The sequence below is a fragment of the Ochotona princeps genome, chromosome 11, assembly GCF_030435755.1.
Source record: "Ochotona princeps isolate mOchPri1 chromosome 11, mOchPri1.hap1, whole genome shotgun sequence".
Taxonomy (NCBI): Eukaryota; Metazoa; Chordata; class Mammalia; order Lagomorpha; family Ochotonidae; genus Ochotona; species Ochotona princeps.
Genome location: NC_080842.1, coordinates 38186790 through 38205593, shown reverse-complemented (window position 1 = coordinate 38205593; position 18804 = coordinate 38186790). Strand labels below are relative to the sequence as shown.

The window sequence follows — 18804 nt, the reverse complement described above, 5'->3', positions numbered from 1 at the left end:
GCTTTCCCAGGCCATACATAGCATGGAGCTGAATTAAATGGAGCACCAGGTATAAATTGGCACCCATGTGGGATGTCAATGCCTCAGGAAGATCGTATGTTGTTCCTTCTTCCTCCCAGGGACATTGGTCTGTTGTGATCTTTTACATAGAACTTCAGTCTGGTTTGGTAAATTTACATGGTTTTAGGGGTGATGAAAAGAATCTTCAAATGTACTTCTCAAGTCTTAAAACAATCAACTACTGCTTGAATTGGATATTGGTTTAAAAAAATCTTTTAGAAATAATCTGGGAATATGGAGAAGGTCCATGTCTTGATGGATTAGGCATGATTATTTCTTTTTAAGTTTTTTTTTTTTAATTGGAAAGGTAGATTTACAGAGATGACAGAAAGATCTTCCATCCTCTGTTTCACTCCTCACGTGGCCTCAAGGCCAGAGCTGAGCCAATCTGAAGCCAGGAGTCAGGAGATTCTTCTGTATCTTTCATGTAGGGGAGGGTCCCAAAGCCGTGGGGCCATCCTCCACTGCCTTTCTAGGCCACAAGCAGAGAGCTGGATGGGAAGTGGAGCATTCGGGACATGAACTAGCACCCACACTGGATCCTGGCTCACGCAAAGCGAGGATCCCAGCCACTAGGCCACTGCACCAAGCCTGGACGTAAGTTTTCACTGCCTGTATTTTGATAAAGTGGAGCATGAGGAGGAATCAGTGAAAGTGTGGAGATGATACCAATGAAGATTTTCTACCCAAATGAACAGCCTCAAGTCAGCACGCCTGAGTCAGGGAAGATGGTACCTCAAGAAACAGCTCTCACACTGTCTCCAGTCGAGGCGGGGAGATGAGTGTCCAGTTCAGATACTTAAGTGTTCTCTGTCTTCAGGGACAATCTTTCCTAAGAGACTTGCTCACCACCATATTCACTCAATTGTTTATTATTTCTTGGCAGGCTTGAGAAGAATATTAGAAGTATTGGTGTTCAAACAAATGTGGGGTGAGATGGGAGGCGCCACAAGTACCTTCCGTTTTGCAAGGCTGTCTTTATCGTGGGCGAACTGGCCTGAACCAGGTCACTCTATGGAAAGGAAGAGGGGGTCCAGTGGCTTATGGAAATATGGAGCCCTTGTCTGGTGGCCACACTTCATAGCGGAAAGAGCTCACAACCATTCTGAACTGAGGAAATGTTGTCGAACACCTGTTGTTGGGTCTGGAAATTGAGGGATATTTTGCAGTTAGGCTAATTGGAAGAGTGGGAAAGCATTATAATTAGCATCTCTTGCTCTCTCACACACACACACTTGACAAAGATAAGTACAGCCTGCAAGGAAATAGACAAAGGAGAACCTTCTAAGGAACTGGCTGAAACCTGTCTATATCAGTTGCACTTAAGGAACATTTATAACCAGAACCTGTGAATTTAACAACCCTGACATAGGGATAGTCACACTTTGACCTTTAAAATACATTCCCCACGTGGGCCAAAAGCACTTTCCTTCCTATCATGGCAATGGAAAGCTGAATACTTCCCTTTCCCCAGACTGGCTGTGAAGGGATTTGGGGCTCCCCAGCCATAGTGACTCAGAGGCAGCTGCTCTGACCTGTGGCTCACACAGACCTCCAATGCAGACTGTCCAGAGGTTTGGCTGCCTGGTGATGAGGCCCTGAAGAGCTGTTTGGCATTTCTGGCAGTTGACATACACTCACGCATGCGCACAAATGCTTCAAGAAGCAGTGGAAGAAGAGGTATGTTCAGAAGGACTGGCTGCAGGGATGGAATGGAGTGGCCTCAGACAGAGGCTAACACAGCAGAACGTCCCTTGAGCCCTTCTGTAAGGTGCAGAAATGCTCTACTAATTCCCAAGTGTGTGTGTACAAGCCATGCTGGGCAGTACCTCCAATGCATGCAAGAGCCCCCAACCCTGATGCTTCCTCAGCTTCTACACTCAGCTCATTTTGTACACCCCTGGCTTTCAGAAAAGCCTACTCTTTGCTAGTTATAAGATTCTAAAATTCTGAAAGCCATTGGAGTTTCAGGAGTAACATCTATTATAACTTCTCAAAACTGCAGAAGTTAGAAGGGGACAAGATACGTATAAATTTCCCTAAGAAGGGGACTGTTCTCAGGGGCTGGGAAGAACTGCAGGGCCCTGTGGGGTCCTATAACTGCAACAATGGGCAAATGACCAGGGTCCCAGAGAGAGCCATGAAAACAGGGCTATTGTGTGTGAAGATGTCCCCTCAAGGCCAAAATGTATGTCCAAAGCACCCCCTTAAGACAGGCCTTGGGAAAGCGTCAGTGTGCTTTGCAGAGTAAGCCCCTGGTTTTCTGCACATCGGCTGTGTTTCCAGGCCCCAATGGATGCTGTTGCAGCAAAAATAGGTGCCTGCATTTGGCATGTATGTTAAAGGCACAGGACTGCAGGACTTCGAAGGTCTTGTGCCAAATCATGTATTGCAAAAGTCAAAATTCAGGCTCAGACGGCTGATGATGGAATCACACAACTCCAGGATTAGTCATGCTAATGAAAGCCATTTGGCCCTGTTTTCTCTGTGAACAAAGCTATCCGCGTTGGTTCATTTAATCTAGCAGATATCTGGTAATTATTGATATTAAATTGATTTATTGGATTGAAAGATGTTTCAGGCACCAAACACAGTGCTCCCCGTTTATTTTACAGTTGAGTACGGAACATGAATTCCTTCCCGACACAATCAGCTTTCCATTTAACCCCTAAAGTGGAAGCATCAGTTCTTCCTTAACTCAGCAACTTGATTATTAACCACCACACCCTCCCTCTGTGCGATTTACTGTCTAGAAATAAACAGAACCAGGGAGGGGGGTTCACCTGCCTAAGCTCAGGAGAGCATCACTGTTACGGAGTGGAAAGACAATTTGCTAAGTGTGCTACAGTTATTTACCAGAGGCTGATTCTATGAGAGGAACATTAACAATATCTGCTATTTCACAAGAAAGTTATAAAAGGTGTTTTAAGTTGTTCCCCAAAGCACCTAAGTAATTCTCCCTGCATCTCTCCGAGGTATTACCCAATTTTCCAGGAAGATATGTGAGAATGTGGATGAGGGGTGAGAGTAGGAAAGTGAGGCGCCTCGTCGGTTATTCCAATAGTCGCTGAGTGAGAGCTCCTTACTCCTGAATTCCATTCTGTCAACCACTCTGCCTCCTACGTTACGTTATCAGTATTAACATAAACATGGGAGATTAATTTTATAGGTCACATGGAGGTAGGTGGCATTTATGTTTCCTTTTGAGTGAGTCATCTCATTAGGGGAAGCATCAATTTCAACCCGGGTTAAAATAGTTAAGAGCAAAATTAATCCACTAATAGCTTTATCTCTGAAAAAATTGTAGGGGTGGGCACAACACCAGCTATGATGCCCACTTTCCATAGTTGAGTGCTTAAATTCGATCCCTGGCCCTGCTCCTGGGTCCAGTTTCCTGCCATTGTAGACACTGGGAAACAGCGTCGATGGCTCAAGAGTTTAGGTCCCTGCCACTCCACAGAGACCTGGATTGAGGTCCTGGCTCCTGGCTCCTGGCTCCTGGCTCCTGGCTCCTGGCTCCGACTTGGCTCAACTCTGCTCTTGTAGGTGTGTGGGGAATGAAATCAACAAAGGAGAGACTGTTCTTTTTCTCTCTCTCTTACATAACCGTTCAAATAAATAAAAACATTAAAAAATTTTAAAAAGGAACTTTTGGCATGAATTATGCACTAAGTGTATGTTTAGGATAGTCTTCTTGTGCTTCCCTTGACATATTGGGAGATGTAGACAGACAGACAAAACCCTAAGTCTGATTTTCCCTGTTCTGTTCTATTTCAAGGCAGGATTTGGCCAGGAGGAATGGGGGACATTTAAGTTTCCATTGAGGTCTAGTGAGCAGCCAGTGAATTCTGACTCAGACATGCAACCAGAGGACTTCCTTGTCATAGTGTTGATCAGAGACATTGTGGGGCCACTTCTGGGCGTGGCAGCACTGCTGATGTGTTTGCATGCAAGCCTGATGTCAGGTCCCTAGTGTCCAAGTGAGCACAGAGCACTGGGCTGCAGAGTGGCCTCTCTCCCAGCACAGCGTGCCGGCTCTTCTGTGCATCTTCCCCAGGGAGCTGTGGTCTCTCTTTCCCATGCTTCTAGACCCCGTCCCACAGCTCCCTGAGAAAGCAGATCTGGCTCTGTGGCCTCTGAGTGAAGGCTTGAGATGCTTTACTTCCAGGTCAGCTGATGGTTTCCCAAGGGAATTAAAAAAAATGTTAATGGTCATATTCCATCATCCACTTCATGGGGAGAAACCAGGAGCACAGCTCTCAACTTTGGGGTCAGAAACACTCATGTAGGTAAAATCAAGTCACTGGTTTTTGCGAATTCTTGGATACTGAGCATATTGATAAGGCCTTTTGTCTGCTATTGTCGAAACTTTAGTCATTTATTTAATTCTTTGTCCCGTTCCCCAAAGAACTTGAGGTGGTTCGTTTGGCTTATCTGTACTACGTTCAAAGGCTAGTTGAACAGTGAGAAATCCAAGGACATTGAAAATCTTAATTCAGTTTTGAGGGGTTCAATGTTACATATACATTTTTGTGCTGCCCCTGTCTTGTGTGTGCATGCATTTATGTGTGTGTTTCGTTTTAATGATGATATCTATTCTGGCAAGTTAAATAGGTTGGTGAAATATTTTGAAGTTTAGAATTTTTATAAACAATTATACCATTGCATTCTTTTTCTCAAGAAGGGTTTGCCTTGAGTCATCCTGATTATTTGGTCTTTTTTTTTAAAGATTTATTTTATTTGAAAGTCAGAGTTACAGATAAGGGATAGGGGAGAGAGAATGAATATCTTCCATCTATTGGTTCACTCTTCACATGACTGCCTTCTCCAGAGCTGGGCTGGGCTAGACTGCAGCCACGATCCGGGAGTTTCTTCTGGATCTCCCCAATGGGTGCAGGCACCTAACACTTGGCTCTTCTTCCACTGCATCCCCAGGTGATTAGAAGGAAGCTGAATTGAAAGTGGAGCAGTCAGGACAGGTACCCATATGAGATGCTGGTGACTTAACCTGTTAGGCCAACAATATGGTCTTTGGTAGAGAGTTTGGTTTGTTTAGTGTTTGTTGCTTGGTGATTGTTTGGTCTTTGATAGAGAGAGAGTTCATTTGACCATGTTTTTGAAATAGATCTCACTTAACTAAGCCATGTTTTTGAAATAGATCTCACTTAACTAAGGTCAGAACCAACAGATAAAATCTTTAGAAATTATCTGGATTTATACAACCTCGTGAAAACATAAAGCCAGGTTAAAAACAGAAGTCCAGTTCAGCTTGGAAGTTATTTGGAAGGCTGAAGTTTGGGCTGACCTCAGTTAAGGACTTCTGAAACCTCACCGTGAACTCAGATTCTTGTTTAAGCAAATTGGGGCTGATTTATGGTGTTCTTATGAAACCACCCCAGGCACATTTGCTTTTTCTTTGGATGTGGGGTGAGAAAGTTCAGTCACTTGGGGTGGGATATTCTATGCCTGGCCTCAGTTTTTGAGATCAGATGGCTCTGATTTCACCTTGTTCAAGTAATCCAGCGTAATTTTGAGTAACAGTGTGATGTAATATGCAGGAAAGATTGGAAATTTAGGATTGATCTGTAGAACTATCCAGAGACTACTTCTACTCCCAGGGCAGGCTATTCAGCTCAGCAGGGCGCTCCATTCTCCCATGTCACTTTCTGTCAAAGTGTAATTCTAAATGGAGAAAATGAAAGAAGAGACTATGGGCCAAGTGAAAATTTCACGATGACCAGTGTTTGTATAAAATGCAATGGCATTATAGATAAGGAAGAGATGTCAAACACATGGAATTCTCTTTGGACATTTAAAAGAAAGCTTCCATTTGGGGGGGCATGATTTGGAAAACTCTAATTACTGACTTCCATAGAGTCAATGGAAGCTTTAGAGTCAGTAAAATTCAGTGAACAAAATGTTGGAAATAAGTGACTGCTTCCTAGAACCATAAATAGACTCACAATTTTGGCTGCTCAACTGATAATACTTCAGAATATCCTGAACCTTTTCTGAATGTCTTTTGTATCAAATTCTTGACCTGGTTTCTGTCCCAGTTTTTGTTTTATACCATTTTAGGTTTAGTTCTTTAAGAAAAAAAAAAGTTTAAAAAAATTCCAATGAAAGCTGGCCGACTCTACCATGAGTAATATAAGAAAATCTGTTTTGCTAAGAAAGTGAGAGAATATTGAAATGCCTGGTTTCATGTTTTTATGTGGGTTTGGCAAATGTAGTCTGAAGGTGGCTAATATGATACCCGACCTGGTGTTAATAGCCAATGATAATTCCATATGTACCACCTGCTACCTGTCAGGCTACACCTTTCTTTCTTTCTTCCTCCTTTTTTTTTTTTTGTGGCATGAAGTTTCAATTAACTGTGAATATGGGTTGTCTTGGTTAAAGTAGAGGCAAGCTGTCATACATTTTTCAAACAAAATTGAGATCTGCTATAATTATCGTCTTGGTTTCTCTTCTTCAGTTCACCTCCTTTTCCCAGCTCACTTCTCCACCTGCAGTGTTACATAGCACTGAAAGAGCATCATGCATCAGGCTACATTTGGAAATGGGGATAGGGTAAAGGCAAGAGAGAGAATGGATAAAACATGAAGGATTTTCATGCAGGGAAAAATATTCCTGCCAAAAAATAAGAGAAATTTCCTGAAATGTGTGGATGAGGGAAAGCAAACAAAACAAAACTCCAACCACCAAAGGTGCTACTTTGTGGACCCCCTGCTTCATACCTGGGAAACAGTGTCACCACATCCTCTTTCTCCCTGGTAGCATGCTAACTCCACATGGGACACCATAGTGGACCAGTACATATTTGGCAAGTGGCTGGGCAAAGCTGAAAGAAAATGAAGCCCTAACCCCAAACCTAAACCAAAGCAAAACTGCCTGCCTTTCTGTTGATGTACTTGTTGGTGAACCGTCGGGCTGTGTGCAGCTCCAAGGTTGGCTGTAGCAGGTAGGGCCAGCCTCAACTGGGCACCATCTGGGAGGAAATAGGTAGAAAGACTCCATACTTGACGCTGTGGGTTTAACCATCAAGCACTTTTTGCTGCAGAAAGATAGACTGACACATGTCCCTGACTACAGAGAAGCCAGATATCGTATTACAAGCTGAATGTCCCTTGTTCATAATGCTTGGCAATAGAAGAATCTGTGGTTTCAGGATTTAAAGAAACAGGGAGGGAGGACTGGCATATGTGTAATGAGGTATCTTGAAAAGAGACCTAACAGCCAGGCGTTTCCAAAATAGTTTTCGCACTTAGGTTAGTTGTTGGGGCCAACCCCATAGCTGTCCTGGCTTCTCCTTGCAAGTAAGGAGATGCAGAGATTTCTGGAGTCGGTGTCTCACCATGAAATACAGGACCAGCTGCTTGGGTGGCAGGGGCCTGCCTTATCTGCTGGCTTTGTCCAAGGGTCTTTTAGACATCTATGCACTTTTTAACTTCTCAATTCCCAACTTATTGTCTAAGCTTCATAAAACATTGAAAAATACACTTTAAAATGTTGGCTGCCTGCTATTGAGACAGTGTATCTGGCATGGGAATGAACTTGGGGAAATTGTTTCTCCTTTACAATGTTTTACCTAGAGGTGATAGAGCCCTCATTCCATTTCAAGGGACTCCGGGCTTTTGGTTCAACCTCTTTTGGCCACTCATATATGTGGTTTCACTGAATTGGAAGGGTCAAAGAGCCTTTTATCTTCTCCAAAATCCTATTTCTCCTCTTCTTGATGGTTTAGGGTTCCTCTTGCTAGCACATTCATCGCCCACAATCTTTCTAGATTCTCTCAATGTGCAGCACTGTTTATTAGGCTTACCTGTCTTCCACATTCTTGCCTTAGATTTTCCAAAAATCATCTACCCGTACCTTGAGCCTGCTTGTCCTGGGTTTATTTTTCATGTCAAAATAAAACTGAATGCTTAGTTGTAAAGTCTACAGCTTCCCGTCTTCATGTGCACAAATGCATACTTTGTGACTCTACTCTCCAGCATGAAAGAGGGACCCTTCGTAGCGATCATTACCGAATGGATACAGTACTAATGGAACTTAATTGTTTCCACTAGATGGATCTCGGGTGTTTTTGGCAGCCAAAATGAAAATGATTCCAAATACTATCAAAGGGGCTTCTAAGCACCCAGCATGCACAGAGTGTTTTGATATACAGTGGAGTGTTAATATCATTATCTCTCCTAATACAACATACGGTTCCTTTAATCCTTTCCCGCCTCTGTGATCTTGGAAGATCCATTGGATAGAAGGCAAAGAATAAAACACTATATACAAGAAGACAAAGGAAGAATTAGTCCCCATCCTCTGGATGGTATTTTTTTGATTGTTTGATTGTTGGCTTCAAATATGAACCTTTATCAATACTGACTTCTGCATCTTCTACGCTAGTTTGAGTTTGTATGTGACATCAAACATACCTTTTCACACATGTTCTTCCCAGATTTTTTTTAACACTTACTTAGCAGTTTATAGAAGGAAGTGAATGATCTCCTCAAGCTGCTTACAAATTAAAAAAAAATCTGTGCTTATTAATTATGCAGGATTAGTCTAATTATAATTCAGCAAATTAATTAGCGACAGAAGGTGTTCTGAAACATTGGAGTACATTTGCATGTTAAATGGAGAGGCTAGTCTGTAATATATGTAAATTTATGCATGGCTTCATAGTTTAATTTAAAAATTTGCAGCTGCATATGGTATGGGAGCAGGTGAAAAGTCAGTTTTAGTTTAATGATGCTAACAAACATTGGATGGTGTCCTGTCTTAACAAGAGAATGCACTCATATCTGCTAATCTATGAATCTGTCAGAAGAATATAATGTTGCATAGGTGCTCAAATCCAAGGGCATTAATGAGAGAATCCATAGGTGCTGTACGTCTAAAGCTGAAAACTTAGTGAGGAGGCCATGCTACAAGGTGCCCAAACTCTAAACTTAGTTCCCCACTTTCTCCAATATTGGGTATTTAGTCATGCAGCCTTGGTTTAAGAAAAGTAACATTCCAGCGTGTATGATGAGGTATCATATTGTCTCACTGCTATCTGTTCTGGCAGGTGTAAAAGAGTTGCCCAACCTTGATTCCCTTTCCAAATATTCACATTTGCACTTCATGTCAATTTCCCGGAGTCATGGGAAAGTTATTGCCGAGTTATGAATTAATGGTAGGGTAGAGAGTTTTACACATTGGCCTCAACCATCTGGCAAAACAGTAAAACCAGCGGACCAGGCAGCAGCAAAGGGCTCTTGGTGTAATTGGTGTTCACTGCTCAGCCTACCATAGATGAGCTTCGCTGGGAGGGCAGAGAAGTAGCGGGGGAGGGGAAAAGTGGGGTACAGGCACTGAGGAAATACCTTGGTGAGGACCGAGTCAGCTGGTGGTGGACTAATCACTGCATTTCTCTCCTTCACCTGAAGAGTCATGGTGCAAGAAAGGGAAATCCTTTGTGTTCTTGTTTGGAAGTTTCACAGCAAGATGTTTTTCAGAACAAAATCTGTCATGTGACTCAGTTTTGTTTTTGGCTCTGGAGGAGAAAGGAAAAGAAGGGATAGGTCCAAGAAGAGGATGCAGTTTGAAACACAAAGGAAAAGATAGGACTAGAATGGTGTACCTTGCAAAGAGCCCTCCAAAGATGTTTTAGAACAATTAGAATCATAAATATGCTCTTCATGTTGTGTTCCATTGCAATTCAAACCCAACAAGTTCAATTATTATTTTCATTAATGGTGTCAGATTTTTATCTGAGTGCAAAAGCAAGGACTTTTCCTTAGAGATTTTCTCCCCCTACGCGTCTCATGGTGCCAAGTCATGGAATTCAGCAGAGTGAGGATATGTCTGAGGACCTTGTCTGTGTGATGGTCAGAAATCAGCTGAGCGTCCAAGTGGCCCCTTATCTTTGTACCGCCACGGCTGCAGGTGGTCCACCACTTGCCGTGTGAGCTGTGGGAGACATTTGGTTGGAAGAAGTCCTGAAATGGCTTTGGAATGAAATCTATCGATATGGAGTTGTATTTACACAGTGGGAGAAGCAGCTCCCTCCTGGTGCCTAAATGAATACAGCAGAACCTCCTCGGGAGGCAATGTGTTGAATAACAAAGAATCTATTGCCAAATTGCAATGCCACTTCCAGGAGCTTGTCATTGGAGTGAACATGGAATCAAATGTGATTGGACAGGGCCTGTTGCCAGTTAGGAATAGCCATAGAGTGTAGATTAGCTGTGAAATCTTCTCTTGACCAGAGTTTACTAACAATGAGGAGGACTTTGATCTGCTGTCTACCTCAGTGTGTATGTGCGTGTCAATATCTCTCCCACAAAAATTAAGGGGAATTCTTCAAGTAGAAGACACGCCAATATTGGAGAGATGGCCAGTGCCAAGAGAATCGGATTGGATTTTGTGATTACTCTCTCAGGAATGATTTTGTTGGCATATGGGTTGTTTAAAGACTAGCGGGGAAACCTGGACAATATTGGGAAAGGGACAGGAGTATGCTTAATGAAATGGATAGCAGCTGACTTTGTACCAGGCATTTACTCACACACTTTGCATTGATAACTAGTCCTTCTACTGGTCTTTGAAGTTCCTTAATTTTGATGTATGATCCTTAATATTAACATAAATTTTAAATAATAGTAATATTAGATACATTGAAGTCAGGTGGAAATGACTTGGTAGGCACTGCCTGATTAGCCGCCAAAGGAACCAGCTTGCTGGATCTATTTAAAAATCTCCCTCTGAGGAACTCTTCCTCTCTCCCTTGGGTAAGGCTTTCAAAATTTAGCTTTGATGACTTGATTCTGAAAAAATGTTTTCCAAGATTTAATTCAGCTTCTTATGTGGCATGTTTAATTCTTGTCTCACCCCTCTCCATAGTGATGATGGACAAATGGGCCAGAATCTTCCTAATAAGCTAGAATAACTTTTTACATTTTCTGGCAGAGGACAGCAACTGTTTGATCTGTGCCATTTTTGGAACTTGGTTTCATTCAAAGTCTGGTTTTCTGACTATCTCATAGACTTTCTTGTATAATCATAGACTTTGTGAGGGCTTGTAGGCATCTTGGCTGTCTTTGTCTCACAATGTGAACAACTTCACTCTGATTCGTCCAGGAAGGGGGAGGACGTGACATGATTTGCCAGGTAGACCAATGAGGCCCTTAGTTTCTGAAACAAAGAGCTGCCTCGCAATGTACTCCACCTTTTCCTTCTAAAGGGGCCTGGGCTCGCTCCCTCTAGAGCAGCTTTGGGCAAGCCTGAGTTCCGCTGCTAGCTCTTCCACGTCCTAGTTAATTTGCATTGGGAAAGACTCTAACCTTTCTGAGTCTTCTTTAGCACCTCTGTAAAATGGGCTGTTAATCCCCCTATTCCCAGAGCAATAAATGCATGCATAACAAATAATCTGAGCCCATTGAGTCTGGGCTATCATTAATTGTTACTGTAATTATCATCATGTTCAGTTTTTTAGCCAAAGGAGTTAGAGAAATTGAGGGGGTAGCTGAAAACAAGAATGTTTATTGCTTGAAAAATTTCTGAGCACATAAATATTTTAGATATGAAATGGCCTTTACTAAAATAGTTCAATGAATAATCTTTTCTGGTAATATGTCTCTTCTGCAGGAAGGCCCACAGGGATTACAGATTTTATACCTAACTCTGTTTAGATATTCATATTTACAGTGGAAGCATTGTTTATATAAAGGGATTAGATAGAAATTAGCTTACAAAAATTAATTTTGGGTTTAAACATAAAGAAGCCAGTCAGGCAAAACTTGTAAATCATTTCCCTTTGCATAGATCTTCTTGGGTCTTTGTGTCAACCATGCCCACCTTGCCAAACAGCTCTCAAGTACCAGGCATTCTCAGATGCCTCATTAACAAGGGACTTCAGATAGCAAGGGCCATGGAAGGCTGAATCTGCTGGAGTCTCTTCATTTTCATAGACTCCATTTAGAATCATCTCAAGGTGTTTAAAGCTTCCAGACCCTTGCCAGCCTGGACTAAGATCTCCATGGATCAAAAGATTGATCAAGGGCACTTTGTTCCCAGACCAAGGTTGGGATGCACTGTGGCCCTTCATGATTGGTTCTGCTGCTGTTTGAATTCTATTGGAGGTTTTGGGAGAAGGAAAGTATGTTCCCCATTGACAAATTCAAAGAGGATATGACTGTTAAGTCTTGGGTCAAAGATCATTGTCATTGTGTTATCACTGTTCTCCAGTAGATATCACTTATTTGGGGGTTGTGCTACCATATGAAGCACAATGAGTTCCCACAGGGCCATTTTCCAAGTGAGCAAATGGATCCACGGGTGCACCACACAGCACTGCATCTCACTGGTGTGAGAATTGAGTGTTCTGATCCTCCAGGGGGTGTGGCGTCATGGAGAGGACCCAAGGAAAAGGAAGGCAGTTCATTTCTCTCAGATGGGATGTTGTGATCCAGCCTCTCCCTGTCATTGGGTGCTCATAGACATGCTGTCAGGGAAAGGGGCCCAGCAGTTTTGGAAGCATGCACAATGACACTGAATATTTGAATTTATTGGACTATTCAAAAAAAATTCAACAGCTAATCTAGATAAAAAAACATCTTCCTCTCAAATCAATGAACATAGACCTCAAAGGACCTGCATGGTGTGTGAGGGTCAACTGCAGGTTTGACTCAGCCGTCAGTGATTGCATCCGGTTTATGTGAGCCTCATGGCAGACAGACCCTGCCGCAGTACCCTCTTCTTGGTCTTGGAGAGTGCGGGGTGTTTTCATTCCTGTGGTGTGTAAAATGTGGCCAAGTCATAACAGAAGTTGTTTCCAAGGTGGACAGAATAAGATTTTTTTAAAGGAGTTTTTCATTTTATTTGAAAGGCAGATTTACAGAGAAAGACAGAGAGATATTGTCCATCTGCTGGTTCCATTTGGCCTCAACTCCATTTGGAGTTGGGTCTGTCTGAGGCCAGGAACCAGGAGCTTCTTCTGGGTCTTCCATGTAGGTGTAGTGGCTGAAGGACTTGGGCCATCCTTGGCTGCTTTCCCAGGCACATTAGTAGGGAATTGGATCACAAGTGGAGCAGCCAGGACTCAAAGCAATGTCCATATGGGATGCTGGCATTGCAGACAGAGGCTTAAGCTATGATGCTATGACACCAACCCTTGAACTATGTGTGTTTTTTTAAAGAATAAGGAACTAAGTTTCAGAGTGAAGGCTTATTGTACTTTTTGCACACAGGTTAAGACTTTGTATATGGATGCTGTTAGGATGCCAAGGTCCTGTATCTTCAATATGCATCCCTTTCTAATTTTTTCTTGAAAGATGCTTTGTTACCTTTCTGAATACTTGTTTACTTTTTTTTGTACTTGAATTGCTTAAAAAGATTTATTTATTTAAAAGGCAGAGTGAGTGAGAGAGTCAGAAACAAAGATCTCCTATTTGCTCGTTCACTGCCCAAATAACCACAATAGCCATAGTTGGGCCAGACAGAAGCCAGAAGCCAGAAACCAAGAACCTCTGGCCTCCCACATAAGTGTAGGGGGCCCAAGGACTTGGCCCAACCTCCACTGCCTTCCTCAGGACACATTAGCAGGGCCCTGGATCAGAAGTGGGTTAGCCAGGAATCGAACCAGTAACCTTAGAGGATGCCACCAAGCTGGCTCCTTGTACTTGTATATTTTTTTAAGATTTATTTATTTTCACTGTGAAGTCAGATATACAGAGAAGAGGAGAGACAGAGAGGAAAATCTTCTGTCTATTGATTCACTCCCCAAGACACTGCAACGGCCAGAGCTGAGCCAATCCGAAGCTAGGAGCCCGAAGCCTCCTCTGGTCTGCCATGCGGGTGCAGGATCCCAAGGCCTTGGGCCATCCTTGACTGCCTTCCCAGGCCACAAGCAGAGAGCTGGAAGGGAAGGAGGGCTGCTGGGATTAGAACCGGCACCTATACAGGATTCCAACACACTCAAGGTGAGGACTTTAGCCACTAGGCTATTGCGCTGGGCCCTTGTACTTGCATTTTTAAAAATGGCACCAGAGCTGGGATTTTAAGTGGTAGGGGGAGGGAAAGTGTAAATTGAATGGCTACTTCCATCTATCTGGAGAAATCTGGTGCTGAGTTTTGTGGCAATTAGACCCTTGCTTACAATCCTGGAATCTGGCCAACAGTTGCCATTCCAGGGATTTTTGATTTCTCCCTGTCTCCCCTATTGGGGCTTAAGTCGGATTTTGATTTGAGCATGCAGGTTCAAACTTGGTTTGTATCTTGGGAGGACACAGGACATGTCTAGCTCACTTGGGAGCTTTCACTGTGTTTCTGAGCAGTGCAGAGTCTTTCTAGAGAGTAGAGGGGAAAGGAGGACCACCTTTGTACAAGGAGATCCCTCAACCTTCTACCTGTCCCTGGGACTTTGCGGACCCAGGCTGCAAGCTGCACCTTCACCCTGTGGTGTGTGGTTTTGCAGAGTTCGGTTTTGAGCTTGAGGAGGCATGGACTTTGCCACTGTGCCTGAACTTTCCTGATGGATAAAACACACTAAATGCATATTGATCAAATGAGTAAATGAAGGAATTTAGCAGTTTTTAGTCTTTGCATTTACTTCCATGGATTCTCTTTCATCTAATACTTTCCTCTTGGGGGTGCTACAGCCTCTCACTTCCCCCAAGAAGCCAGAACCCTTCACCTTTTTTTTCCCCTACTCAATTGTTCTTGCTTTACATTTTGTCCCTATTGCCCTTTTTAAGTCATGTTTTCTGAAGTTCTTTTCTGATAGCTTTGCCAATATATAATTCATACATCATAAACTTTTTTTTTCAAGATGTACAACTCAATGATTCCTGGTAGGTTCACAGGCTTATGTGATCATCACAATGTGATTGATACAGGGAACACACAATGCCAAATGGAGATGTGACCAAGATCCAGGTTCGAATCGTTGCATCCACCATTTATAAGCTTGGAGGTCTTTGGTAAATATCTGAAGTTCTTGGGGTCGTCCGTTTTCCCCGGCTGTACAATGATTCATCACTCTTAGATTGTTGTGAGATTCAAATGAGGCATTGTATATAAAACACAGGACTTTACTTTCCATGGTGTTGGTTAAATGGGATCAATTGTGGCCAGAATAAAACTAAATAGAAGATCTTAGAAATAAGCAGTTTAAGTTTTAAATAAATCTTCTTAGAAGATATTGTTATCATTGTTCCGTTCTGTTATTAGCTGTTGTTGTTTGGTGTCTTCTTGTGCCTAATTTATAAATTAAACTTCAGTCATGTCTGAAGAGAAAAAACATGGTGTATTTAGGGTCTGAGACATTGCCTGGGGGTTTTGGGACTCCTATGGCTGAAGTGTGGGAGCTGCACAGATATCCATCAAGCCCCCTTTCTCCAGCTGCTGTGACCCCGAAACCCTTCAGCTACTGAGCACACAGGACGGTGAGAAGGCACAAAGATAGTGCCGATGTGTGACGCTGCCCAAGTACAGTCCCTGCCCCAGGATCCCCTAGGAAGGATCCTAGTGGAAACTTACCTCTGCGCCAACCAGCTGCCCGTCTGCAGTGGGCACTGCCAGGGACAGCCAAGGCAACATCCCAGAGACTCCATTTTCTGCCCCTCACCTATTTCCTTAGCCCCATCTCGGTGACTCCTAGCTGTCTTTCAGAAGCCACCATGTCACACACACACTGGGACTCAGGAAGTGTTGATCTGTTTGCTTTCAGGAGTTTCTCCCTGACAAGGAAGTCGCTTCCAGAGGTTCGTCAATTCTGTGTATTTTTTTTTTCATTGCACTCACATAATATGAGAATGACTCGAAAGATAGGTGGAAAAACAAGGTTAAAAGAGGCATTATGGGCCCGGCGGCGTGGCCTAGCAGCTAAAGTCCTCGCCTTGAAAGCCCCGGGATCCCATATGGGTGCCGGTTCTAATCCCGGCAGCTCCACTTCCCATCCAGCTCCCTGCTTGTGGCCTGGGAAAGCAGTGGAGGATGGCCCAAAGCTTTGGGACCCTGCACCCTTGTGGGAGACCTGGAAGAGGTTCCTGGCTCCCGGCTTCGGATCGGCGCGCATCGGCCCGTTGTGGCTCACTTGGGGAGTGAAACATCAGACGGAAGATCTTCCTCTCTGTCTCTCCTCCTCTCTGTATATCTGACTTTGTAATAAAAATAAATCTTTTTAAAAAAAGAGGCATTATTTTGGTGTAAACCATTTTGAAATCCACACATAGTTTTTTCATGATACATATTTTCCATGAGCTTTTTGAAGATCCCTCCCAGCTCCTCCTTCCACCGACTCCCCACCCCCCTAACACTTTGTATGGTAGTTGGTAGCAGATCAGGACTTGTGTGCTGGTGGCATTTAGTACATATTTGTGGACCAAAGGAATGCCTTTTAGTACATTATATTTCCATCAGTGACCTGATTACCAGACTGAAATCTGAGGGTTTAAGTTGCAACTGTGACGTTACCTCTTGACTCCTCTTCATTCATGACACAAAGATAAACCTGTAGTTACCAGTGTTCAGTTGAAAGAGCAAGATCAGAAGCCTTGCCTGCCCCATCCTGCTAACGGATTGTAGCCTTCACGTTGTCAGTATTGTTGGGAGAACGTGGAAATGACCTCCATCCTGATGAGATGGGAAGCTGCACATTCGGTCTGGATCTTGTAATTCATTTTCTTTCCCATTTCTGAATGCAGAGAGCTGACATTTTCCAGGCAGCCCTGGCTTCAGTGGGATCTAGACCCAGGGGATTCGAAGAGAATTTGTTCCCTGCATGTTATGCGCTGGCTAATGGACGGTATGGTTGGTAGAGGACGTTGAATCAAGCCCTGAACACAGAGGTCGAGGGGGAAAACAGTGGAAGGCATGAATAAAATCAGGAGCCCTAGAATTTTCTTTTATTACTTTTCAGAACCATACATTTTAAAGGATCTAGGTTTTATTTCTGGAGCTGATCATTTGGGGTAGCAGTGCCTGCCTTTAGAAGATACTATGTGTGTAAGAGAACCTTCTTTTCCCTGCCTCCTCTCCCCACCCGCCTTCCCCTTTGTAAGCTGAATGCCACATCCCAAGTGTGCAGGGCTGTGCAGTTCATAAACTCAGCCCCCAGACACATGAAAGGGTCAAAACAAAGTACTCTCCATCCCAGTAACTGTTTTGGTCCTAATTTAGAATGAATAAAGCCTTTCAGCAGGCTCTATGTTTCCCTAAATCAGTTTGATTTTATGTAAACATTTATCTCCTTTGCACTTCTCCACCTACCACGCCGTTCACGTAACAATAATGCCTTCGCGAACATTAATGTTTTCACCAGATCCACTCTGGAGAAGGAGTGGAGGGGGAGGACGGAGGAAATTTCTCTCTTTCTCTCTCTCTCCCACCCACCCACACACCCACACACAGTGGGTTTGAGTCTAGTTGTGGCAGAACTTCCCTGAAATCGAGTGAATGAGAAAAAGCACTTGATTTTGGTTTAGTACAGGAAAATTATAAGTTGCTGCTGGGAGTTTTGGGGGTATGTGTGATGTGGGCTAGGAACAGTACTCTAGAAAGAGATCCTGAAGAGAAAGGGCAGGTGTTTGATACAACCTCAGAGCGTCCTTGTACGCTTCAAGTGGCTGGCACTGTCTGGGGTAGGAATGTCCCCATCGAGCTAGGCTTCCTTTTTGTTACCTGAATCCTGATCTGTCTTCACTTACCAGAAAAGCAGTTTTTGCGCTAACGCCCTCCGATGACTGCGGGCGGATGTTTCACTGCAGGTCCGAAGCGGCGGCGGGCTGTGAATTTACACCACGTGTAAAGCAAGGCCGCTGTTTGCCTTGCCTTGTTCTTCTGGAGCAGCTCTGACTGGGCCTGGGTGACACCTCTGTTACTTGGGATGGCAATGTCCCACCTTCCGCCCTCCCTGAGAACGATGGAAAGACAGAGTGAAAAGTAAATGTTGTAAAATAATGAAATAGTACTTAGCTGTTACTTGCAAATTCACACCCAGCTTTATTCACACATTGGGTCAGGAGCATGTTGGCAAATATTTTTAGCAACATCGTAGTCAAGATACGAACTATTTCTCCATTATTGTTGTTGACTGTTTATCTTCTTCTCATAAGGTTTTGTTGTTGTTGTTTTTTTCCTTGAAGTAGAAAGGGAATTAATTCAAGCATTCTCTAATTCTTTTGTGTGATTGTTCCAAACATAAAATGGAGCAGAAGGTTGTGAAGGGAACATTTCACTCAGCATCGCTTTAAAATAGAATTTTTGGAAGCATTGTTGATTTCTTCATATTTTTTGTTGGTAAATCCTGGGAAAAATGTATATCTTTTCCTTTAAAGTTCTAATTCAAGGCATGGATGTGAGAGTTCTGAAGGGACTTTGGGACTGCGGTAAAATTTCGTTGTCATAGTAACAGAAAGGGAAATAGGCCTAGCTCACCTGGGACTTTAACACTGCAAAAGCTGGATTTTTTTTTTAAGGAAAAGGACTCTGCAAGTGAAATAAGTGAAAAACTTATTGTATTTGGAAACAAAATTTCAGACATTAATGAGGTGAATTACTTCCGCCATTTTTCTTGGTTGAGGCACTTTATTTGATTCCTGGTGTCCGATTTTAAAATGGCCCAGAGAGTTAATTTAGGAGAATATGGGCTTCAAAAAAATAACGTCTTCGCATTGATAACCTCTGTATTTTTCTGGATGAGCTAGAGATCATCTAGACACACACTCACCCTTAATCACAAAACCTCTGACCCGTGTGTGC

General features: G+C 43.1%; 1 protein-coding gene across 1 annotated transcript in view; it reads left to right on the top strand.

Annotated features, from left to right (window-relative positions):
• Nucleotides 1-18804, top strand: part of EBF2 (EBF transcription factor 2) — a 194863-nt gene that overhangs the window by 114520 nt on the left and 61539 nt on the right. The gene's annotated exons all lie outside the window — the stretch shown is intronic.